Source organism: Agelaius phoeniceus, chromosome 3 (assembly GCF_051311805.1).
Source record: "Agelaius phoeniceus isolate bAgePho1 chromosome 3, bAgePho1.hap1, whole genome shotgun sequence".
NCBI lineage: Eukaryota > Metazoa > Chordata > Aves > Passeriformes > Icteridae > Agelaius > Agelaius phoeniceus.
Genome location: NC_135267.1, coordinates 72,459,099 through 72,484,990, shown reverse-complemented (window position 1 = coordinate 72,484,990; position 25,892 = coordinate 72,459,099). Strand labels below are relative to the sequence as shown.

Here is a 25,892-nt window from a genome sequence, read left to right as displayed (position 1 = left end):
ACATATTAAGAACTATGCAAAAAACCAAAACATTTCTTTATCAGCTCTGTTTTCATCAAGCATGAAAAGTAAGATGATTTTCAAATACAATCAGTGGAGAGGAATTTTTTTATTATTACTGTCTCTCAAAAACAAGAATAGAGTTTTGTGCATATCATTTGTAAATGACTACATGTTTGTAGAATATGCTTTTTCACAGTGTCACTTGCTTTTTCAAAGATACGCATGAGCCAGTCATTTCAGAATGAGGTAATAAAAGGGCTAAAGGATGAACAAAAATCGAATCATCTTAAGTTTTGGAGTGGCTGGGAGGCACTTCTGGAAGTCATGCAGTCCAATCTTCTGCTCAGAGCAGGACTCTCATCAGAATGGAAATGGTGAGGCATGGCCAGGTCTTGCTGAGTCTTCAAGATCTCCAGGGATGGAAAATCCAGCCATGTCTCCAAGGCAGTGTGTCCTGGGCCTGTACTGGCCTCCTGGCAGTGTGCTTCCTCCCTCTGACCCGAACACACCATACCGGAGTTTGGGGCCAGTCTGGGGACAGTGTTAAAAATCCACCTCTATCCTTTTGTGGAACTACTCTCAAGCAGCTATGGGATACCCTTAGGTTACTCAGGAGCTGCTGCTTTGTCAGAGTGAGCAAGCCAAGCTCTGTCAGCTTCTCCTGCCATCTCATCTGCTCCAAGCAAGGCCCTTTGACCCCTTCTTGGTGCTCTTCAGTTTCTCAACATCCCTCTTGAAATGCAGGGACCAAAATTAGATATTTAGCATAAATCAAGATCTTTAACATTTCATCCAGCTCTCCTACTGAAATACCCAGTAATGTCAACAAAGTAGTTTGCAGAATTTGGAAATTAATTCTTCATTCAATTATAGCCTCATAGTGTATTCCTTACACACTGAACCCATGCATTTGATTGAAAATCCTATTCAAAATTCTGGAATCCTCTCCCAGCCTTAACTCTGAAACAGCACTGAAAAGACTGACAATGCCCAGAACTGCATTTGAATGTCTCCCATTTCCCTCAGACTATCAGAGGCAAAAATAGCATAATTGGTCATCAAATTCATTCCAAGAATATGAGTCTTATAGTTTACTACCATTGCTTTTCATAGTCAACACTCATAACACGGTGTTTAGGCCAGATTAAACACAAACAACACAAAATGAAGAGGAATAGACAAGGCAAATACACAACAGAAGAGAAAGAATTAACAGAGATCCTTTCAATGTATACCAAGACCTGAGCTGGTATGTACACTATGACATGCTGTAACAAGAACATTACCCCTCTTAGGTCAAGTGGGGCTAATTTGGAACCAGCCCAAAACCTTCAGCATCCCAAATAACTTTCATCTGTATCCATAGATGAGCAGAATTCGGTGACAGATTTTTGGGTACACATTTAGTCTAATTCCACAGAAGTCAAAGAAAGCTTGCCATAGACTAAAATCATTTCACCCATTAAGTGAACTGGAAAAAACACCTTTTTTGAAGGTTGTAACACCAGATGTTTCAGGATATGGTAGCTGCCTCATATTAAAAAAAATGGAAGCCCATTAAAGCATAAATTTTATGTAACAACTTTGATTTGAATAAACATTTTTGGGAACTGGGAATGGGACCATAGATCTTTACATGCTCTAAAAATTACAAATTAATTCTTCTTTGATTACTTTTGACTAAGGAAACATTTTCACTATATTTTGGATTCCCATTGCAACTAGAGCCCAATATACTTACACTACAGCCCAGGTAGGGTATACTCTGTTTGCATGACCAAAAAAGAAGTTTTCCTTTTTTTGTTCACCACCCTTTCACTCATCCAAAGTTCCTGACCTGTTACTTAATAAATAATTGATATAACCTGTTGGGGGGCAGAGGAAGCTGTTGGTTTTGTTTGGGCTTTTTTGTTTTGTTGTGTTTCTCTCCCTCTCCATTCTCATCCCCCCAGGCATTGGTGAAGTCTCCTTCACAAAGCATTTCAAATGTGGGCAATTACAATTACCACCTCTACAGCTATTTCCCAGAACTTTTTTCTTTACTGAATGGCAAAACCAAAGTTAAGTAAAAACTTTAGCTTAGTCTCTGGTCAAGATTACATCATTTTGATTCCTTTTCCATTTATATTTGACAGATACTTTTTCTCTTCTATTACAAAAAACCACCAGAGAATTTTGATTGTACAAGTTTTCCAGTTTAAATTTGTAAGGTCATTGTTCTTGCAGATGAGACTTCAGTAACTTATTTCAAATATGGCACAGTTTGTACAGTTCTGAACAAAAACCACAGTTTGTATTTCAGACATGCCTAAATATGCCAGCCTGCCAATCAAACCAGAAGCCTCCCAAAGGCACTATTGCACAAGAAGAGAGATGAAGAGAGGCATGGATAGCATGATTCCTGTAAAAAAATTGCTAGGAGTCAGGTTTGTTTGCTGCACCAGAAATATGTGAAAGCAGTGTTTTTCTGGAATTTTTTTAGATTTTACTGCCTGGGGAAAAAAATTACAACATATCTGAATTATTGAATAATTACCAGGGATGAAATTTTCACTTCTCCATGTGCCACATACAGTAGTTTTTTCTCCTTCAGTAGGATAGACCCTGGGTTTGTGTATTTAAAATGGCCATCTGCTTCTGAACTTAGACAAATGCACTTCACTGTGGAGTAGTTACAGATATTCAGTATTTGAGAAATGGGAGTAATAGCCACCTATGACAGCAGTGAACAAAAAAAAGTTGGCCAGAAGACAAATCCTCTCCCCATATTTCTATACACAATTACATGGTTTAGATAACAGTACACATCAAAGAAATAAAGACAGTGTTAAAAAAAGACATTTACACTCTTAAACTTAAAATCCACCAGTTAAGATTTAACAGATTTCAACACAATTCACATACAACCTAATCTATGCCTAAATAAACCAACAGTAAGCAGATTTTGGACACATTTATTTAAGAAAATCAAAATAAAATATAAAACTAGGAGCCTCATTCGGATAATAGCAATATATTCAAATAATTTTTCTGTAAAAGAAAATTAATTACCACATTTATACAAAGAGAACAACACATTCTCTCAATGTGTGTTTTTTAAGCCACAAATTTTAATTTCCCCCCCCCAAACATTAATTACAGGCATTCTGCCACCTACTAAAGGTTGAGCAGAGCTTTGGCACCAGGCCACGCCACATCTGCCTCAAAACCAAGTCTCCCTCATTCAGCCAGCACATTGGTCTGCCATGCTGTGGTGGGCACAGGCTTTTAGTCCTGTTAAAAAATTCAGTAAATCAGAGGAATTCAATCTAACTTGAAACAAACTTTCAAGGCTGTTGAAGTTCTAGAAACAAGTCCTTATCTCAGCCATTGAATCAAAACTAAACAAAGACAAAGCTCTCTATTAGGAAGCTTCAATTGCTCCTAGGAAGAAGACTGGAGCAAAATATTGATTAACAAATACCTCAAAACTGTGTTTGCCACCACACAGTTTTATCTCAATAAAAATTACATATTTATATAACAATTTATACCCATTAAGGTTGTATGATTTATTTCATGCTGAAAAGGGCAATAAAATGAAAGAGTAATAGAAATCTGCAGGATTTCTACCAGGAATAGACATCTAGAAATAAAAAAAAAAAAAAATTCTAAATCATAAACATCACAGACCAAGGATCAATTGTCTCCTTCTGCTGACTTATAAACCCAAGACCATCAGAAGTCTCACCAGTGCCGTGTTTCAGACCTGAGAGTTTTGCTTCTTTTGCCCACGTGGAACAGACAATGAAACAGTCACTTATAGTTATGTCTTCTTTATCTTTCTACATTTCAGATGTGTGCACAGGCACCCAAGCATACACACCCAAGCCACTCACCCCTCTCACATGTGGCAAAGCTTTCCCTGCTCCCCAGCCTAAGATCATTACTGTTGTTTTATTTCTTTCCATGCTCAAGACAACTGTTCAGTTCCGGTATACACACTTTGCCTGTATCACAAATATCCTAAATATCACCCAGCATGTTTTCTCCCTTCCCACAAAGGGACAGGATTTCTTGTTTCAATCATGATTATCACCTGTAAGATTTTTAAGCAGCTCACGCTTTTAAAAAAAATCAGGTACACAACTGCTTTCTGCAGAAAACCAAAGTCTTTTCAAGTTAACCTACATTTAAGAAGTATAGGCAAAAAGAAACAAAGAAACAAAAGGAACATAAAATACTATCTAATATACTTTGGATATGAAGAGAGCAGAATATTTTTGCTTGGAAATTTTTTTATCCCCTGCCACATGAGAAAAATAGCATCTAGTGTTAGTTACTGAAACAAACGTACTTTGAAAACTGACCATGAACTTAGAAAACACAGAAAGGTCAGAATTCTAGACCTTGGCACTCCAATGGGACAAATGGTCAATAATCTTGCAGGCCTCAGACTCTGCTTTAGATAAAAATCAGACTAAGACAGTGGGAGTAAGTCCAGGCACAGGCTTTGTCCTCTTTGTACTGAAAGTGACAGCTGAAAAGAATCTGTATCAGGCAAGCAGGGCAGTGACAGTTCTGTACAAAGAGAGACTCACTTTGCAAGTTTTTCATTTTTTCTCGTATATCCCTCTATCACAAAAGACAGTGTTAAGTTTCAGACACATTTTTTTGTTCTGTGAAGGCTGCAAGGTTCAGGCATTCAGAGTAGTTACTCACTTGTGGACTACAAGATAAATAGACCATCATTTTGTTACAAACTGCTCACAATATAATAATGGAAAACTATTCTTGGAAAAAAATATAGGGAAATGACATACAAAGCAAGCTTGCAGTGTGCTTGGTATAAATCCCAAATTCTCAAATATTCTACTCAAAATATCAATGATCATAAAATACAGAGCTGCACTCCCATCTGTAATTATCACAGAGCAGTCAGGAAATAACTGAATGGCATTCTTTTCATACAAGGGAAAAAAACCCCAAACCCACCACCTGAATTAATCTAATCTAGTGCTTAATGTATAACAATGAAACTTGAAGTGATTTATTTTCTTTCAGATGAACAATTATTTTAATCTAACAAAATTTGAGAGCATTTTGTATAAATTATTAACATTTTCATATTTCCCATGTGTTTTCATTCACTTGGTCTTCTCACCCCCCTCAAGAGCACCTTGAAAGCACAAATATCCACTTATTCTGCAGCTCATCAGTTTGTGGAGAGAAACTGTTGTTAATATATTAACTTCCCAGAAAACATTGCCATACACCTTATTGCCTCTTAAACATTAATGTTATCAACTCTTCTAATAAGATAATGGCATCTTTATTAACTTCATTTCTCTGTGTACTTGCAGAGTGGAAGTTCCACAAATCATTCATCTTTGATTACAAACATCATATTAAAACATACCAGTGGTATGGTAGTCACATAAAAGAGAAGAAAAGAGAAAAGTGAAGCTATTTCTGTCAAGTATATCAGAGTTATCATTAAATTTATTAACAACTACCAGAGTATATATACTAATTGTATGTTTCAGGCAAGATGTTAAAATAAGAAAAAAACCTGATTCTACACGAGACAAAATTTTTTCTGTCAAAGTATTTAAAATATTGATGACATAGAAGCTCAAGAGGTTTTCATTGCCACCATACTCAAACATCACATAGTTGTTTCATTTGATTACTTCATCTGTATGATAAAAGGTGCTAGTTCTATAGGTATTAAAGAGGGGGGTAAAAAATAAAAATGACAAGATTTGTATCCTGAAAAGTATTCAGGCATTTGAAGTCCATTAAATAAACAACCCCTCTCCAGCCCCCTCCTCCACCACCACCTTTGTGAACCATATACAGATTTTCTAGTGTTTGGAACTCCTGCAGAGTTTTTATTTCCTCTAACTGCTGAGATAGAAAATTATTTAAAGCCCAAGTTGTTTGAAAGGACAGAACATTCTCTATGTCTAAAAAACACTCTCCATCTACTCCTCTATGCCATGCTCCATTATTTTAAAATGCACATCTGGAAAAGGAATTTCACCAATTTGCCAATGTTCAAGTGGCAACCTGTGGTGTTGGACTACTCAGGGGCTGAGAGCACATCCTCTTGGCAGCAATAAATGGGAAACCTTGTGGGTAGGATGCAAATCTGAGCACACACTTCCCAGCCAGAAGGTGCCCAGGAGCTGACAGCCAGCTGTCTTTCACCAGGAGGTGTGCTCTGCCTCCAGCCTCCAAAGGGATAAACCACACACTGGGCCCCTTTGGGCACAGTAAACCACCCAGGGTTTCAGTGAGCTGTGCAGCTGTACCACAGGCCTACGCTTTCTAAGCAAAGAAAAGTAATTTTTTGTTCCACAAGTGGGTAATGGCAAGTCAGTAGAGGGATGTGGGAGACAGAATAGAGCACAAGTGAAGGGCATGAAAACTTTTACTGCAGAATGAAAGACTCCATGTGGGAGGAGAAAAGTATTAGAGCAGAAATTATGTCATTACAGTTTAAGGAAAAAATGCATTCTAAACAGATTTCTTGGGTTTTAATTTATTGCCAAAAAGGTAGAAGGCCATAAACATTTTATTAGAAGCTCAGATTTTAGGTTTCACAATATCTCATAACTGCAAGGTTTTATTGTGGTCAGCTCGACTATAGAATTTTTATGTTGTTGCTATAAATCAGCTGGGCTACTGGCAACTAATTGCAATTTTGTTGAAAGCTACTTTAAAAGAACAAAAAAAGCCAGTGCAGAAATAGAAAAATACAAAGCAAACATAGCAAGCTGTGTTTTTATTTTGGTGCAAGTATCCGAAACACTGGTATGTGATCAAATCTGTGAGTAAAACTACTATAGCAAGCAAAAGCCATAAAAATTAAACATTGAAAAAGTCACCATTACAAGATAGTGCTCTGTGATCATTCCAATAAGATTTTAGGTAACAGCCATGCTGCCTTCATGAGGAGAAAAGGGAGGATAGAAGAGGGGACAGCCCAAGGAATATGCACGTTTTCCAGCTCAAGCTGAACATGAAAAAAGCCTGAAAAATACCTAAAGAGCAAATTAGGTATAGCTAATGTAATGCTTTTAAACCTGCAGAACAACAGTTCTCAATCACTTTTCTTAATAGTGTGGGGGGTTTGGTGAGTTCTGTTTAATTTAAGTACCCTTCCCATTGAGTAACCATGTCTCAGATTACTCAACTCCATTTGAGTGAGCTTGACAAAATGAAGACACAATATTTTTATAATTCTGTCCAAGTCATAACAAGTTAGAGAAAATACTTACTTCCTGAATACTGAGAAATAAGTGTTTACTCCAAAAACTTTGTTTCATCTTGCTATTTGCTTTCTTCTCAAATATTCACCTTAAAATTTTGTAAAGCACATCAGCTTCAGCAATGTTCTTTTTAGCTTCCATTTCTCAATTGCTCTGTCACACTGTGTGTGTAGCATTCAGAACTAGAAACACAGTTTATGTTAAGGTCAAAATTTTATTTGAGTTAGCTTCATGAAAAATATATTTTAAATTCTCTAAAATTTCTCTGTCATGCAAACAAAATATTGTTGAGTGAAAAGATCAGGAGATAACCCTCGAAAGCTTAGTCTTGCTCCAAAAATAAAATGCCAATGAACAGACTTTTTAAACTCACTAATGAGTTAGTTCTGAAGGTTTTAGTTTCTGAAGACACTGATCTGTACCTATCATCAGTCTTAATGCAACAGTTTTGGAGATGCATAAGTTTAATAGAATTAATGTTTTAATTCATTTTTTTGCTGAAAGTATGGTTTAAAAAGGACATCTGACTGAGCTTTTGCATGTTCTTCCATTTTCAGCAAAATAAAACCTTCAGAAGGCAAGTCTCAGCTTTCCTTGCCAATTGACAAGCACTATCTATCATGGTTATTTTAACTTAAAGGAATTTTACCTTAAAGGAAATTCTTTCCATTCCCTTTCCTGTTTGTTTTGATTATCTCAGCACGTATTTGCAACCTTGTTCATACTGAAGCCGAATGTTATACAAACACCTGAAATTTTAAATACTTAATAAAGTGGTTTCTAAAAACCAAAACAGGGATCTGAAGGTCTGGCTCATGCTTTGGTAAACACAGAAATACTTAAAAGTGTAACCACTGTGAAGCTGGATGAGAAAGAGCAGGAATCATCTCAAGCTTCTGGGGTTCTGCTGGGTCTTGTTTATAGCTAATGAAACTAAGAAGTTAAGGATGAACATTTAAAAAGTGCAAACAGAAGATGTTTTCAGAACTGAACCATTTTAATTTGTATTTTCAAATACTCAAACAAATCACAGATTTTTTTTCCCCAGCCACATGGGTACCTTTAGCATGGGTTATCACAAGTTTCATCGTACTAAAATTAGTAGCCAAAGCAAAAGAACCAAATACAAATCTAAGTTTGACTTGCTGAGAGCCAATTTCAAATTCACATCCTGTTCCTTAACATTAAAACAATCTTTTGGAAGGGATCCAATGGAATTGCTCAATAGAAATTCACACATTCAAATCCTAGTATTGCTAAACATGTTTTAATCAGTGACAAAGTCAGCAAAGTGTATCTGAAGCCAAACCTTAGAGGACATTCTATTGTCTTCAAGCATTTATTTTATTGTTAAGTTCTAGAGTTGTAAAATATTTAATTGCCAATAATTTATTTGGGAATTCTTGTCTACTGGTTTAAACGAAGAATATACAATATGAGCCTATAATGCAAGACCGTAAGGAGTCTTGTAAAAACATCTTCACAATATTGTAATAGAGAAATATTCTGTACAAATTCTGAAATACAATAAAGTGAAATCACAGTATGCTGGAATAGCAACTGAAATTCCCAATTATCAGAGCAACTGATAACCCCAAAAAATGTTGTGATATTTCATAGATTAATTCACACTGGAAGCCACAACAGCACTGTATTCAGACTGACTTGCTTATGGCTTTGCCCAGTTTAGTCTTAAAAAATATGGAAAGGATGTGGATTTGACAACCTGTGCTACCTATTCCAGCTCCTCAATGTCCTTAGGGTGAATTTTATTTGCAGGTGCCAAATCAGAACCTCACCTGTTTTAGACTGTGACAACTGTCTCTGTTCCTCCTGCCATGTACCCCTGTGAAGGGCCTGGACATGTGTCCTTGATAACCTCTTAGGTATCACCTTGTGAGGTAAGCATCCCCTGAGCTTTCTGATGTCCAGGCTGTGCAAAGCCATTTCTCTCAGCCTCTCCTTACATGCTCTAAAGCCCTCATTTTCCTGGCTTTCCACCAAATTAGATTCAATTTACTCAATGTATTTGGGGAACCAAAACTGGATGGGGTGTATCCAAAATGATGGCCTAAAGAATACTGAGTATTGGCAACCCCCTGGCTCTGCTTCTGCTCATCCAGCCTAGCATGCTGCTGGCATTTGTCACTGGCAGTGAAGCCTGACATGCTGGCTCGTGTGTCACAATGTGCAGGTCCCTTCCCAGGACGTCACTCCCCAGCCCATCCTGGGGCAAGGGGTAGGAAGACGCATTTATCCTTGTGGAATGTCATGGGGTCCATTCCACCAGCCTCTCTCAGCTGCAGAGCACTGTCCTCAAATGTGTCAATTACTCCCACAACATGATGTCACATGTAAATTTGATGAGAATACACTTCATCTCTTCCTCCAGATCAAGGTACTAAACAAAACAGGTCCCAGTACAGTACCCCTCGTGTAACTCGTCTCCAGGTGGAATACAAACCACTAAGTGCTATGTTTTGAGCCTGACAATCATGCTTAAAGCCTGGATAAACTGAAGATAAATGATGGTCCAACTGCCATATGCAATATTAAATCTGATCTGATGGCATTTACAGTTTCAGTAGTACACAAAAAGGTCCCATGACTAAAAATAAGTATATAAAAGATGCTCAGAAACTTCACACGAGGCTATTTTAATTACTGCTTAAGGAAAAAAAGAAAACAAAACTGAACACAAAACAAACCCAACTTCAGTAGATTCCTTCCTAATAAGGAAGAAAACATATGACTAAAGAAAAATATGTTTACATATGAAACATACATGATGAATGGGTTTAAGTTTCAAAATCTGTAAATACAGTCCACGAAAATAAAAATTAATTTCATCACCCAACCAAGGAAACCTAAAGTCATTATCCACCTTATACATGAGTCATGAAATAGGAAAGTCTTCACACTGTAACAAACACAGCAATACAAATAATTTCTTAAAATGAAGTTTAAAGTTATTTATCCATTTAATTGATTTATATTATACCTATACCACAGATACATTGACCCCTACTTACGGGATTTCTAGTTGAGCAAATCTCTACCCACAGAAAACAATGCTTGCTGAGAATGGGTTATACTGCGGAGCATTTTTTCATTCTTATAACTGTGGAGGTTTTTTTTTCATTCTTATAACTGGTTGTTAAGTCACGGAGAAAAATATCTAACAGATTTTAGATATTTCTTACTATTACTTTTCCCTGCAGTGATTACTGTATCTGCCATAAAGAATACATACAACTGCACTGAGAGATTCAGTTGAGACAGCTGACATAGAAAAAAAGAAAATCTCTAACTTGCAACTTTAAACACCTCTGACGTACAGGCACACTGAGCACTGGAAAATGAGTGGATAGGAATATTGATACTGTTGGGTACAGCCTACATAAGAAAGAGAAAATCATTACTATTAAGTATCTATTTTCCTCAGGAGAAAGAATTATTATAATATATATATGTAAATATTCTATTTTAACACTCAGCCCCACAAAGCAAGGGTAGATACTCAATTAGCAATTTGTGCATACAAAGACACAGTTTGTACACCCATTACCCGGCAGAGGTACACTCTGTACCTTGATAGTTATAATGTAATCTTATATATGTAACAATACCTTAAAAAAAAACAGCAATAAAATACAAAGTAAAATCAAAACACTTTTCAAATGTAGTATCTATTTGCTGCAGATCAGTATAACAGAAAGAATGGTCACCAATTTTTATTTCCTGAGGAGACAAGGCTTATGCAGTCATACAGTGCAATACCTCCCTCCACCTCCAGATTTGTTGAGCCTGACTCAGCAGAATCTGATAAAGTTTCAAGGGTAGTTATGCTCCTAGAAACTTCATTTCAAAGATCAAACAACCACAGAGAAAAAGCACAAAGCATTCCAAGTGTGAGAGAAGCAGACATTAGCGAAATTACCAAATCTGACAAGCACACAGACTAATGAAACAGACTAATGAAACTTCACTCAGAAATCTCCACCAGAGGCAATGATTTCCAGGGGTCCAGGTTAAGCATCCTGGCTCAGAATGTCAGTAAAACCCTCTGCTCTATCAGTAGAAACTTCATCTTATACAGAAAATATTTGAGCTCAATTTATATTTGAGGTTTTTCAGTGTAGCACTCTGAGCAACCACCTGTACAGTTCTTGGCCAGTTTAGATAATCTCATCTATTCTGATCCCTTCTTGTAACAATCTGCTCAAATCCTACATTTAAAGAAGTGGAAATGAGCAAACATGCTCACACACTGTTATGGATTACACCAATCACTGTATTTACTCCACCTCATCTCAAGAACTCTAAAAATAAGCTTTTGAAATGGTTTCCTATGCAAACAAGATCGTGTGATTCAAAGACATGTATGAAGATACTAAGAAAAGTTTGGGGTGAGGGGATGGAAACAGCAGAAGATCTGAGAGGAGGAAGACACTCACCTCTGGAATACCTGTTCTCAAAAAAATGGTAGCCAGACAAGGGAGAAAATGTTTTGAACAATGACAGGTTTATCCCAATAGTTTCTAATTCTGCCAGGCAGCTTCCAGGACTGAATGCAGATGCCTGTGTATCTTTGCCAAATTATTCTCTGAATGGACTGTTGTTTCAGCTGTCTGAAAAGGGAACTTGAAATAAAAGGTTACAGTTTTGATAAAAGGATTTTAAGTACCTGGACATCACTTAATTACTACTACACTTCAACCGAGATCAAAGAACTTGGATCAAGCTAAAAAATCCCTCTATAATAATAATATAAAGAGGCTATGGAACTGCCAAAATAAGTCTCATGTTTTAGCATATTTTAGGAAATAAAAATTTTAAAATCCTCAGCTATTTAAAAGCTTTCTTCATGTGATCTTCCCTGCTGAACATCCCAACAAGTTTCCCACACCTGAACATCCCAAGAATCTAAAAGTTGAAAATACTTGCACCTCTTACATAAAATGACCATACTCAGAGAATGACTTTGTAGCTATTAAGCTTGCTGTATTTAACAACATACATTCTTTTTCTAATTTACCATGTAACAAGAACAGAACAGTAGCTCTTCAAAATGCCAACACCTCAACAGTTACTGTGTGGCTTATCACTGAACACCAACTTATCTTATGTTTTTGTCAAAAACATCACAAACTCAACCTAACAGAAACCCCAGTTGATTTCACTTGTTACCTCCAGTGTCAGACTGTAGCACACTGACACAACATAGCTTTAAACTAATTCCTACCTTGTCTCAACTCTTATCACAAGTTCCATACTGTCAAATTTCAAACATTTTTCTCTGAGCCTCAGAGGGAAGAGAACAGAAGATTAATGACAATACTGTGGAGAAAATAGGACATGGGTTTGTAAATACAATGGGTTGTTTCACATTAGTCCAATGAAGAAAAATTATTCTCACACTGGGTTTGCATTCATCATCAATTAGAATTTTTCACAACAAACCCAGAGCATCCTGCTGAACCCAAATCACAGCTGGCAATCCTGCAGCCCAGTGAGGCAAGGCAGCCACTGCCTTTGAAAAAGCTCCCTTCATTGCTTTAAGGAAACACCAAGAGGAGCAAGAATAATAAGCTGTTGTCCTGACAACCTTACAAAATAAAACCAAGGCTTACTTTACTACAGCAGAACACTACAGACAACCTGATCACTGTAAACTGCTCCTAATTCTTCAAGAGCAGCTGGCAGTGCAATAAGCAAGACCAGCACAGCAAAATACATATGCTTACTTACACACTGTTGATGATATGCACATGAGGCATGAGAATGCATGAACAGACATAGCCACACTCTTCTGGTCTTTTTTTCTCCCCACACTTATTTTTCCACTTTGTGTCACACTAGTATTACAATGAGGTTTCAAACTAAAACATATCAGGTATTTATTTTCAGTGCTGAGAAGCCAGAAAAACACTAGAAGCAGAGGAGTGCTCTTTTCCTTGAATGTACTTCAGGTATCTAAAAGTAGGAAGTAATCAGTTTTGAACAGAAAGCCACAAACGAGAACAACCAGAGAAGAAGAATTATTAAATAACTTGCAACTCTCAGGTGGCAAAAATAATCAAAACAAACCTGGAAAAACCCTAACTGACTGAAATGTCCTATCTTCCACAAACACCTTCTTCACAAAATATAGGAAATAGAGCTGCTTTTTTGCAATTACTATTTTGCTAACTATGCATTAATTTCAGTACTTCTTTTTACTCCCCCACATGAAAGGGAAAACCCAGCAAAAAATATTTTAACACTATGTGCATTTATAACACATACTTTAGAATGTTTCACTCCACCCTTATTCACCTTAATTGCCATTTCACTGTCACATCCCTTCACAATTCATCAGATTTGACTGAAGTGACTGTAAAAATCCAAAATGGAATACAGAGTGGCCCAGAAACGCCTTTCTGTCTCATATATATGGAACAAACAAGTGTAAAAAAGAAAAGGCAACTCAAAACAAAACACCAAAAAAATTCCAAATCACTAGAAAAATTGTATTAAGCTATTAAAACACATTTTATTCCATTTAAATTAACCTGCCACAGAATGCCTGATGTTCTCAGAGTACCTTTCCTAAAAAAAACCATTTTAAGTATTGTAATCTGTTGTTCCTGTAATTTGTAAAATGGTTCTGTCATTTCATCCCAGTTTGTATCAGGTTTAAAAAAAAGTTGGTGAGACTAAAGGGAAATGGAAGGGCAAATTGATGAGTTTTATGAGAGCTTTGTATCTTTAGTCTTTTAGGTAGTCTTTGAAGCATAGGTATTCCACAATATGACTTTCCAGGTGTAAGTTATATGAAACTAATTTGATGGGATTTATGTTAGAGGACACATGATACACATAAACGCAGGCAGGCATTATCACAATCCACAGCCACAATGCCAGTGAGAATTCAGGCAGCCAAGGGAGAGGGGGAGGACAGAAGAAACAGCAAACAATACAGGAGCACTGCACAAATATCTGCAGAGCTGGGTATGCGGCTTTGCAGGATCCAGAACAAAAAATGAAGACATTATATAAGAAAAGACTCAAAGTCAATGGCAAAACTCCAAGTCCTGTGCTCAGAATTTTATTTAAGCTGCTGAGGGGGAGGGGAAGCCAGACAACTTCAGCTACTGCCACCTTCCAGCCTCCCAGCTACAAGAAGCCAATTTACTACTGCTCCTCTAGCCTCCTTCTAGATTCCCTCAGTCTCAAAAAATAGCTATGGTATCTTTCTACATTACATGTCACAGCTTTAAAAAAACAGAAAAAGTAGTTACAGGTCTTTTTCCAAAGTAACACAGAATCCCCACTTAACAGCACTAAAATAAATGCCTACTTCATTCCAAACATCTACTATTCTTAAAATGTCTTACAAACATTGAATCCAATGAAGCTGTTTGCCTGTATGTCAAAAAAGATGGGACAGCAGCTGCTTACATTTATTGCATGTTCAGAACACTACCTCCATAAGGATTCAAGACATTTTTTAAACAAAACCTTTAATTATGTATGCACTGCTCATTATTTAAGAAATCCCAGAAAACCAGAAGAATCCACTTATAAATCCTGAGTAGCTAACTGCTGATGTAATTACAGTTTCATGATCCAAACAAGAGCCTACATATCTTCTAGTAAGAACTATGGTGCAAACTAATCACAGTGACATTTCTGCCTACTGCTGTCCTGTCTAACTAAAAACTAGAAGAGTATCACCAATTATAATAATCCTTTTCAATCTTCTGCTCATTCAATTATGCCTCAAAGTGGCTTTACTACAAAGGAAGGCAGGTTCTCTCTCATTTACTTCTGTCAGGATAAATCAGATGTTTAACGTTAAGTTTGCTCTTTCACAACAAACTAAAAAAAAAAAAAAAGACAGCTATTCATGTGAAATCCTCACAATTCTTAAAAATCCAACCAGTCGTATGACATCATCACTGAATGTCATCAGGAATTAATGTTATCCTTAATGAAATTTATGTAAACAACTAGTGTTTAACAAACAAACAAACAACTGTGAAACATACTTTGCAATCTACTAAATACAAATTCCCTTATAAATTCTTCCTATTGGATTATTTGATTTGGTAGACAGTCCTCACACTCTTCTCTCAAAATTCAGGTAGAAAAACCAGGGTTGAAAAGGACTATGAGGGGCAGCCCTACCTCAAACTTCATGAACTGTCCAGATTCACAAAAGGATGAAAATTGTGCTGAATAAATAAAGAGATAAACTGAAGCTGATCTCAACTTTGCAAGAGGCAACATTTTCAAGAATCAGATACGAATTATGTTACCTAATACAAAAAAAATTCTACTCTGAGGACAATATTACAACATACAGAAAATAAACAGCCACCTCCACTTTACTGATCCACAACCCAACTTACTGATCCACAACCCAACTTACCCAAACATTTTAAAATTGCAAAGCATTTTAAATTGCAAAGCAAAAAACGCATGGAAAAAGAGCACTTGTCAAACCCTGATTTCATTTCAAGCTGTAAAAGCTACTTTTGGTAATCTTGGATGACTAACGTGAGAAACTAGATAACCCAGTGCCCCACCCTCTTTCCACAATCTGTAACTTGTATTATCACAAGAGCATAGCTTTTCTTCTTCTATATTACCAAACTAGATCTCTCAGCAGTAAAAGGCAGGGACCTACTGAAAATATTTTAACATCCAACCATCTAAATATAATCCTAACTCCAGCCAAGGCAAGGAGAAAATACTTCTTTTCTCCTGCAGTTTGAGCAGGTGATCTGCAGATAAAGAGCTTAGGTGCAATGCCTATGTCCAGTATGAAGCTGGAAGTAAAAAACAAACTGCCTAATTCAGTCACAAAAGTCAAAAGCAGCAAAAAAAAAAAAAAAAAAAAAGGGGGTGATTTTGCCATCTGTTTGACCACTGCTTTGCTTAGTTCCTCATTTGACTCTCCTAATTTGCAAGAGTATTTCACAATGCACTTGAGTAATGGCATGTCATAAATGCCTACAAAAAAAAGACCATATTATCTTTCTGTCACGAAAATGAAATATAAACCTTTAAAAATACTCTGATATGTACAGTAAGCAAATACGAGCTACAAAGAACTGAGGTTTTGTTTAGTTCTAAGCTTCACATTATATCCTTGGCATATAAGAATGAAATGATCTTTAATTGATCCAACAGGATTGGTGAAACAGTCTGGCATCCTTACAAGCATTCCTTCTGATTCCATCTAAGTGCTGCATGACCTGCTAAGGTAACCCACTGGGCATGCAAAACCAAGACAATACATCCAGAGATCTCTCTAAATCTAGCTTTATATGAATGCTACATGAATTATAAATCAACTGTTGTGGACCCTAAGTGATGTTTAAATATCTATAATGCATTAGAGCTCTTGATGATTTAAACATGTTTGCATTAATAATACAAGATATTTCAAAGATCAAATTTGAAGATTTAAGTATTTCAGAGCCACCACTGAAGAAGCGAATGGAGGGCAAATAATACATTCCCACTGACAAAAGGCACAGTTTTGTAAAAACACAAGAAATACGGTAATAAGGCATCAAGTCTAGGCATTTCTATATTCAGCAGGCTGTGAAGCATTATGTTTCTGAATCCAATTCCAAAACGTTTCAGTCGAAGGTAGCTAGGTTCAGAATCTAGGGGAAAAATAGCTGAACAGACAATATTAATGCACTACGGTCCCTTTTAAAATAAATCCATCAAACTAAGTAACAACTGAGACTGAATTATTTGTTTTTCCCCATTTTCAAACATCCTGTGTTATCCAGCTGCCTTCCTTTATAGCAATGTAAATATTATGCAGAGTTACCTTCCAACTAAACAAACTTTCTTTAGATATTAGTAACACACATGTAAAATAAAGTCTAAAGAGGCAACATGAGCTAATCAAAACAACTAATTCTGTCAGTTAGTAGGCAAGTTTCAGATCTGCTCGTCTCATCGGTGCAGAACTGACCAGAAGATAGTTTACTATTCACGTGAAAAAAAAAAATAAAATAGACAAACACAGAAATAGCAGGCTGCAGAGACAGATTACATGCTTTCCTTCCCTGCAGGATAGCTGATATAAGAAAGCCATCTAGTGTTAACTTTCAGAAGTGAAAACTGCGCACAAAAGAGCTCGGGAAAATTTACATGTGCAATTCTCGTGAACTTTGCATGTCTTTTGCATCATAAAAAAAATAAAACTCGTTTCCTCTAGAAAAGTCAGGCTGAAAGCAAGTATTCAAACTACCGATGTATTAAAATAATGCAGCACCAAGCACTAAGGTAGTTTACTGACCTACTTCGTGAACCTTAACAGCCATATCTGAGATTTGTCAGCTTCGGAGTTGCCTTTGTCAAGCCTGTGTAACGCTACTTCCCCATTCGCAGGGACTCGCACAGCGCAGCCGAGCGCTGCCGCCCAGCACACAAGGGCTGCGAAGCCACCAGCATAAAATCCGAGACAAAGTTGAGCCGAGCTGGCTGCTATTTAACGAACCGAACGTCAACTTTGGAGAACGGACCCCTGAATAGCTACGGGAGATAGCAAGATAACAAAGAGTGCAAAAGGATGCAGCCTGCGCCTTGTATCCAGCAAGCAAAAAAAAAGGGGGGGGTTTAAATCATTTGAGGAAACTGCACGGGCTGGAGAGGCTACCCCAAGCGCTTGGCGGTCCCCGCTGCACCGTCCCCGCTCTGAGCAGCAGCTCTCCCCAGAGATGTCCGATCCGGGCAAACTTACTCCGCGATTGCCATTATCCTTGGAGTGAGACTCGGAGAGGGGAGCGGGGGGTTCGGGTGCCTCACTCGGCGGCAGAAGCGCCCCGCAGGTGACTGGCGACCCGGCGGACGCCCCCGCCGCCCCCGCGGCCATTCTCCACGGGGCGGATCGCATCGCTATTTATAAAGGTGACGTGCGGGAGCGAGTCGCCCCGGCCGCCACACGGAGCCCGCCGCGCCGGGGCGGGGTAGCTGCGGCCGGGGCGAGGACGGGGTGCCGCGGGGGACGGGGGGCCCGCGCCTCCCCGCCGCTTTCCCCCCCGCCTCAGCCCTCCGTCCTGCCGCGGAGCCCGGAGAAGCCGAGCCTCCCTCCCAAAGGCACCTGAGGGAAGAAGAGATGGGTCTGCCCTCACAGCACCCCCTTCCCTGAAGTGCTCTCGAGCCCTTCCCGGGAGGGAAGGCGCTCGCACGCCCGCGGGGCACGGACGCGGTGGCGGGCGCCGCTCCTTACCTGGTGCTGCCGCGGCCGCCGCTGCTGCCCGCGCTCCGGCTGCTCCGGCCGCGGGAGCCCCATGCCCCCCGCACACACGGGCTCCGCTCCGCTCCCTCCCGCGGGACCCGCCACCCGCGGGGCGCCGGAGCCCTGCACACAACCGGGGGCCGTGCGCTGGGGTGCTGCGGGGTGCTGCGGGCTGGCGTGAGCGCCGCTGCTCCTCCTCTCGTTCCCCCGCCACCCCTTCCTGGCGCTCCCCCGCGCTCCGCCCGGCGCTGGGTCTGGAGTGCGGCTCCGCCGCCGGACGGGAGGGCGGGGCGGCGGCGGGAGGGCGGGGGCAGCAGCGACACTCACACCCGCGCTGCCGGCCCCGCACGCCCGCGGCCCCGCCCCGCCCGCCCGCCCCGCCTCCAGCGGCTCCGCCGGCGCGGCCCCGGGGACCGCCAGCTCCGCATTGGGCACTCGCGCTGTCGCGCATCCCAAACCCCGCGCCCCGCCTGACACCGCCTCCCCCGCCGCGGCGGGGCGCGGGAGGGATCCCCGGGGCTCCCCGGGGACGGGCGGCAGCTCGGGATCGGAAGCGAGCAACGCGTGGGGTGCGGGACGAGGCAGAGCATGGGGGGCCCGAGAAGGGCCCTCCCCGGCAGCGAGCCGGTGAGCGCCCCGTCCTTCAGCCGGCCCGGGCCCCGCAGCTGCTGCCGTGCCCAACCGAGCGCGGCGGAGCAGCGCCGAGGCAGAGCGGCCCGGCACCCGCCCCTGCCCCGCACGGGCACTTCGCTTTCAAGACCCTGGACAACGCCGCCCGGCCCGGGCGCTCTCAGCCCCCGCCTTTGCCCCTCTGCCGCCCTCGGGCCCCTGAGACCACCGTCTCTCTCCCGCGGGAGATCCCGGAGTGGCGAGCAGCGGGGTGACCGGGACTCGGTGTCATTCTACAGGCTCTGCATTGCCTCCGCGAAAGTCCGTCTGAGAGCCCCTGGGCTTGCGGCGGAACTGCTCTGTCTGCACCCCTTTAGTGCTCTTACCCACATCTTGAAACCGGGGATACCTATAGAGAAGAAACACATGGCAGTGGAGTTCTCAGAATTGCCCTGTGTGCTCTTAAGTCTCCTGTGTATACTCTTAAGTTTCACGTGGGTCAGGAGTATAGAGCTTTCCCCCTGGGAAAGAGGGAGTACAGAGCTTTCCCTCTGTCTTGTGCAGCCCTGACAGATTAGTTTGCCTGCCAAATAAGCCATGGCTAGATATCCACATTTCCTCCACCTCCCCCACATGTTCTGGTAAGCAAACCAAAGGCTGTTTTCAGAATTTGAATTTCCCTATTTCTGCTCTGCAGGCTAGTTCTGCAAAGAATCGTATCTGTAATCATAGGACCCACTTCTACATAGAGGTTGCAAAACAGAAGATGTTATCAGGACTGACGCGGCTGCTCCCATCTGCTACCCCAAATGATGAGGCCTGCAATACTATTGGAATAAAGTCTACTCCTACAGAAACAATCCAGGATTGTTTTATGTTTTTCCAGTCCTCTCTTGCTTTCCTTCCCCTCCGCCCATACCCACATCTCATGGGTAAGTAACTTTCTGGTTGTACCAGTTCCCTCACTCTGGCAAGCAGGCTGGATGTTGACATTTACAAGTATTCCACTGCCTAGTAAACTTCTCCTCATTGCCCACCTTTTGATGGAAGCAGAGCAGAAGACTATAGTGGAAAGGAACTGCCACGTGTATGCTAAAGATCCAAAGGCCAAGTTTTGGGTTATTGCATCTAACGGTTCCTTTCATGCACAATTTACATCAAGAAACACAGTCCACAATCATAAATGCAGGCTTAGGTTCATAGGTTCATGCGGGCTTACTAGAACAAACTTTGAGGTGTCAAGATTAAAAGCACTGGCAAGCATTACATTCATTAGTTAGGGTTTAGATGCCTGCTTGAGTGTTATTGTTTTGGTTAAAATGTTATTTTAGAATGTTACCATTTCTACCCAAAATCACTAGTCTAGTTAGGCAGCAGACTGTCTCTGTACTGACAGGACCACAGAAATAATATTATTATTGTCCTAACAAAAAGCCTCAGAAAAATGCACAAGTGAAAGTAACAGTGTATTTTTCACTTTGTCCTGTTACAGGCAGTGTCCTTCCTGGAAGGTTCACTCCTATAAAACGGAATGAAACGACAAAATGACAGAAAATATAAGTGGAAACAGAGGGAATCGGGAGAGGTGTGTGTGCACAGAGTATGGCAGGCAGTGCTTGTCTCTGATTTCCGTGCTGACCAAGTCCTCAGTGCTAGAGGGCTCTGGCTGCTTGTTCCTATGAGTCCCCCTCACTCCGAGGACAGACTCCGCAGTAGCCGCTCAATTTTCTCTCCTTGTTGCCATTCCTCTCGCACGCCGCATCTCTAGCGCCGAAGGGAAGCCGGGGGAGCAGAGCGCGGAGGGAAGCTGGGGGAGCAGCGCCGTGGCTCCCCATCCCCCGTGGGGCCGGCGCTGGGCTCCGGGAGCGCCGCCCGGCGAGAGCCGCCCTCGGCCGCCAGGTGTCCTCTAGCAGCCGCCCGGGGCCGCGCTCTCGCTCCGCTTTGCTCAACTCGCCCGTGTAGTGCCTGACCCACCTCGGCTGCGGCTGATTCTCTCCCGCCTGCACCCTCAGTGCAGCTAAATGGTTCTTTCATAAGCTTGGCTACATTTCACGTGCAAACTTAGGAAGGCGGTAGCGTACTGTACTAATAGCGGCAATATTTTGTATGCTAAGAACAATATTTGCATATACTTACTCTGTTTTCTTTTAAAGGATCATTTTATAAAGCACTTTGGATGCAAATCAGCTTCCTCCAAGAATATTTAGGTGTTTCACCTACTATCCTAAACAGCACTATGCTTGAAAAAACCTGACATCTTATCTGTAAGTCATGGCATTTCCTTATCCTCTGAAAAAATGCTACTCAGTCCTTACCGACTGCAGTGGTGAGGTTAACTCCTTCCTGCACATAGGGTGCATTCACCCCTCTGCATACTGTCCTGTCTAAAGGGGCTTCATCTGGATATGAGAAACGCTTAGGTGTTCTGCTGTGTGGTGCCTTCAAGGCTGACATCCACCATTAAAGAACAGACAAACTGTGGTAATGCCTGTGAATTAAAAAAAAAAAAGGATTTCTCAGCTAACAGAATGTACTTCATGATGGAACTGTGATAACTGACTTACTTAACAGGTCTAACATTTACAGCCAACACACTAAATGGTGTTTAGGTTGCATTCCCAAAAATAATCATTACCTGTGTCTTGACAAGATCCAGCACACTGATATGTATTAGGGTTTTGCTGTTAGGACAGTCTGGAATCTTGCTGTGACTGCTGCTTTGCTATTTTTTCCCCCTTAATTTATTTTTTTACTTTTTTTTCCCCTCTCTGACTCCTTTTCCTTCTCTCTCACTCTTCTCTCACTCCTCCAGTATCATTCCTTTTGGCTTCCAGGCTACCATCTGTGTACCCTCAGGGAGTCAACAAGAGAAGAAGAACGGCCAGAAACCAGAACACAGGTGAAAAGAGGTAAACAGAAGCTTCTTGCAATAATAAAGGAATGTTCAAGCCTCAAAAGCACAAGAGCAAATGGAGCAAGAGGAATCTCTTGCCCAAACTAAAAAACTGATAAACCTACAATTGAAATGGGTGGGGGAAAAAAGAGGACTCTGACTTTCCATTCAGGTTCTAATTCTTGCAGGATGCATGTATTTATTTGAATTACCTAAGTGAAGGACACTTACTTGCTGCAGATTTGGGATAAATCACAGCAGGACAGTTCAGCCTTTGACAATATGGATCCAGAAGGTATTATAACAGCTCAGCTACACAAATAACATACAAGCAGAAATCAGACAGAAGACATCCCACAGGCTACAGGTTGGGCAGCTCCTATTAAGATGGGTGCCAACTTTTTTTCTACAGTACATTTTCTTCACTTCTCCTGTTCATATTTAACTTCAAAGTGCCCAGCTCAGCCACATGTAAAGCTAGTCTTCAGGCACTGTTAACACACAAGGAATTGTTCCAACATCACCTACTAACTGTTTGTTTCCAGTGACATAAAGACAACTCTAACAACAAAAGTGGACCTTTTCATTCGTTCTTAGGGAAGTGGGTCCAACTGGGATCCTTGGAAGTGGTATGGGAGGTGGAAAAGACATCCGGTAGCCACATGACAAGGCTTGTTTTGCTGATACAAGGTAAACAGAAATAGGCAAGCTGAAGAAAGTTTAGGTTTGTTTCCTCAGCCTTGGGCATAAGCCTAGAATCCAGATGAAGTAAGCGCGTGCTGAGCACAAGATTTCACTGATGCATAAAGATGTCATCTCACTCACAAATCTTTTTGCTGAGATTGCTCAGTATTTCCTGATGCAGTTAACAAGGTGAGGTGCTCTGTTTGGGAATTCTGGCTCGGTCTTTGGAGCAACTTCAACTCCCTCTGGTAAACCAGAGGAAAGTTGTGAGCAGTAGCAGCAAGGCAGCTCTGGCTTCACAGGCTTCCAATGAATCACCATGCCATCTGCAGGCAAATCCCCAGACCCCATGTTTCCACAGATCCAGCAGCCCTGGAGCCACACTTGTACAGTCTGGTGAACACAAGAGCTCCTATTCCAGTAACCACTATGATTTGGCTGTTTCTTGTACCTCAGAGTAGGCTGAGTGGATTTTGTTCTTCTAACCCCAAGCTGCCCTTTCATTTGGACATTATATGGGTGAAACCATGTACTCACACTCTGTAAAGTGCTTATTTTACATGTTGCTGTCAAAGTGCAAGCAGAGTTTACCACAATACTAATATTTCATCCCAGTGGCTTCCCTAAGATATGAGCAATTCAGTGAAACAAAACATCCTCTGTATCCTCTGAAACTAGTTTTGAAAGCCCAGATGGTAGAAAATACCATTGATTTTAATTAGCAATATCCTCACATGAATCCCCTATTAACCAAAAGAGCATACTATATTTCATCTCACTTCCTCTAGTTTACTTACTACTGCCTCTCTTCTCTGTGGTTTACCAGCAGGAAACCACTGGAGGGGACATACCAGATAAGATTAAACAACATAATATTATCATCTTTACTATAACCAGGCTGACAGCTTTTTTTGCTAGATGCTGAAATGAGATTCACAGCCACTTTGGCTTCCATTCACTGTGGAAAGAAACCATTCTTGTAAGTCCACAATACTTCAATAATTTCTGAACTATTTCACTTGTGACAGACCTTTTTTTTTTTTTTTTTTTTTTTTTTTTGCACTGAAATGCACTTCAAACAGTAGTCCAGGTTCACCCTAGTTGAATGCAATAGGAAGTGGAAGCAGGGTGTCCTGGAAGTGGATGTATCTCCAAGGGTAACACTGTTACAGAGCAAGGTTGCTGTGAGCACTACTCTGCTGAGGAACTATTGGAAAGTCACCAAGTGGCTTCTTTCTAGTGGCACTGGGACAAGAGTATGCCTGGCTCCATACATTTCTACCTCAGCTTTCCCCGGGGGTCTTTTAATGGATACAGAACCTCAAGAGTACATTTGAGAAAAAAGAGAAGCAGACAGCAGAGGAAACAAAGATGTTTTTTTCTTGCTCCATGCTAATCTCATTCTGCCTTGGATATTCCCAGTCCGAATTCTTTATGCCTTGTCATGCTGGTTAACATATAAACTCCCTGCAGCAGCATGAGTAGAGCTGCATAAAGCCCGTGACATTTCCAGCCATTGTGTACATCACTTTTCACTGAAACTGGAGCAATATTAACCAATAGCTAACATGGATAGTCACTTTCTACTTGCAAAATCTCCCACAGTTTTTTATGGGATCAGTATTGCTCTGCAGCTCTGGCAGAATGCTGCTGTGGTCTTTATCAGAAACCTTCAGTGTCTTGAAAAGACATCTCTAATCCCTTAGCTGTTCCACAGATAACAAGACCACATTAATTCCTAAGGAATTTCTCCTGCCAGGTAACAGAAAGTTCACCCACTAAGGGAATCTCCTCACTGTAAATAGGTTGCAACATCCAACTGCTAAGGAGGGAGGGGGAAAAAATGGAGTAAATTGGCATGACAAGGCGTGTGAATGAAGTCAGCCAGGGAGAAAAGACAGTCTAGGCATCAAAAGACAGGCTGCTTCAGCACATCTCCAGGGCAACTTCTGCTAGCAACTCTCTTAATGTCTGCATCTTAGGTCAGGCAAACTGATAATATGCACTAAAATTCCATTATAATTATCACTGAGTTCAGTTCTTAACATGACCACTCCTCTTCTTTTTTTTTTTTTTTGGGGGGGTGGGGGGGTTTGGTTGTTTTGTTTTTTTTTTCCCCTGGTTGCTATTAATTTGACAAGCATGTCTTCTGGGACTGACATTTTCCAGACTTGGTATTAGCACATGACAAGTTTTGAAAGATGAAAGAAAATCAGCAGAGCAATTTAAGCATGTAAAGATTATTTTCCACATGGCCTGGGCAAAACTTTTGCACTTGATGTAGCTCCAAAAAATCTGAAGTTAGAAACAAAACAAAATTATTTTTTAAAAATAAGCTCTTAATGGAAAAATGTTCAGAGCTATTTTTTTAAGACGTTTGAAGGTTTTGGCATTTCTTAGTTGGCAGTTTTACTATGTTTGTTAAATTTTCAATTTAAGATGCTGTAATGAGATATAATTGGGTGGGTTGTTTCTCAAATAGAATAAAAGATTATACACATTTAGACTAGACTAGATTATATATATTTAGACTAGTTCTTTCAATAACTGAGGTAGGGTGAAGAAGAGAAAGCACTATGAAATCACTATTGATCTTACCACACCAAACTAATTTATTTGGGAAAGAAAAGGACAGTACTGAGAAGTATGGAAAATCCATTGATAGATAGAAAAATTGATCTTTGTTAAGGACATTCTACTGGAAGAAAATTAGTTAATACTTTTTCAATGTTCCATAAAGTCCAAGACTTTAAAGCTCCAAAGGTCCATTTTTGATAATCTACTCTGACCTCCTCTATATGACATGTCATTGAACTTCTATGAATTAATTTTTGTTTCAATTCCATTCAAACGTGTCTTCTAGAAAAATTTCCAGTCGTTATATACATATTCTCACTAAAGGAAAATTCACTGGAGTCCTTGGTACATTGTTTCAATTACTTTCAGTGTTAAAAATGTGTGCCTTATTCCTAGTTTGAACTGTCTACTTTTCAGTTAATGTATCTTGTTATACTTTTGTCCACTATACTGAAAAGTTCATTCACGCTGTGTGCTCAGTGCTGGTACTTACTGACAGCAACTGTGTTACTCCTCAGTCCCTTCTTTTATAAAGGAAATAGATACAGCAATGAGAGTTTTGTGCTATGATCTGTTTCTCATTTCCCATAATAAGTTTCATGGTTTTTCTCTGAATTGT

General features: G+C 40.5%; 1 protein-coding gene across 6 annotated transcripts in view; it reads right to left on the bottom strand.

Moving 5' to 3' along the window:
- SIPA1L2 (signal induced proliferation associated 1 like 2) overlaps nucleotides 1-18,827 on the bottom strand; it is a 126,519-nt gene extending 107,692 nt beyond the window's left edge. For 4 of the 6 annotated variants that reach the window (XM_077175598.1, XM_077175599.1, XM_077175600.1 and 1 more), the window contains exon 1: nucleotides 18,502-18,827. The gene's annotated coding sequence lies outside the window, so the exon portion shown is untranslated. The remainder of the gene's footprint in view (nucleotides 1-18,501) is intronic. The other 2 variants (XM_054629196.2, XM_054629197.2) reach the window with 1 other exon arrangement.
- Nucleotides 18,828-25,892: the final 7,065 nt, after the last annotated feature.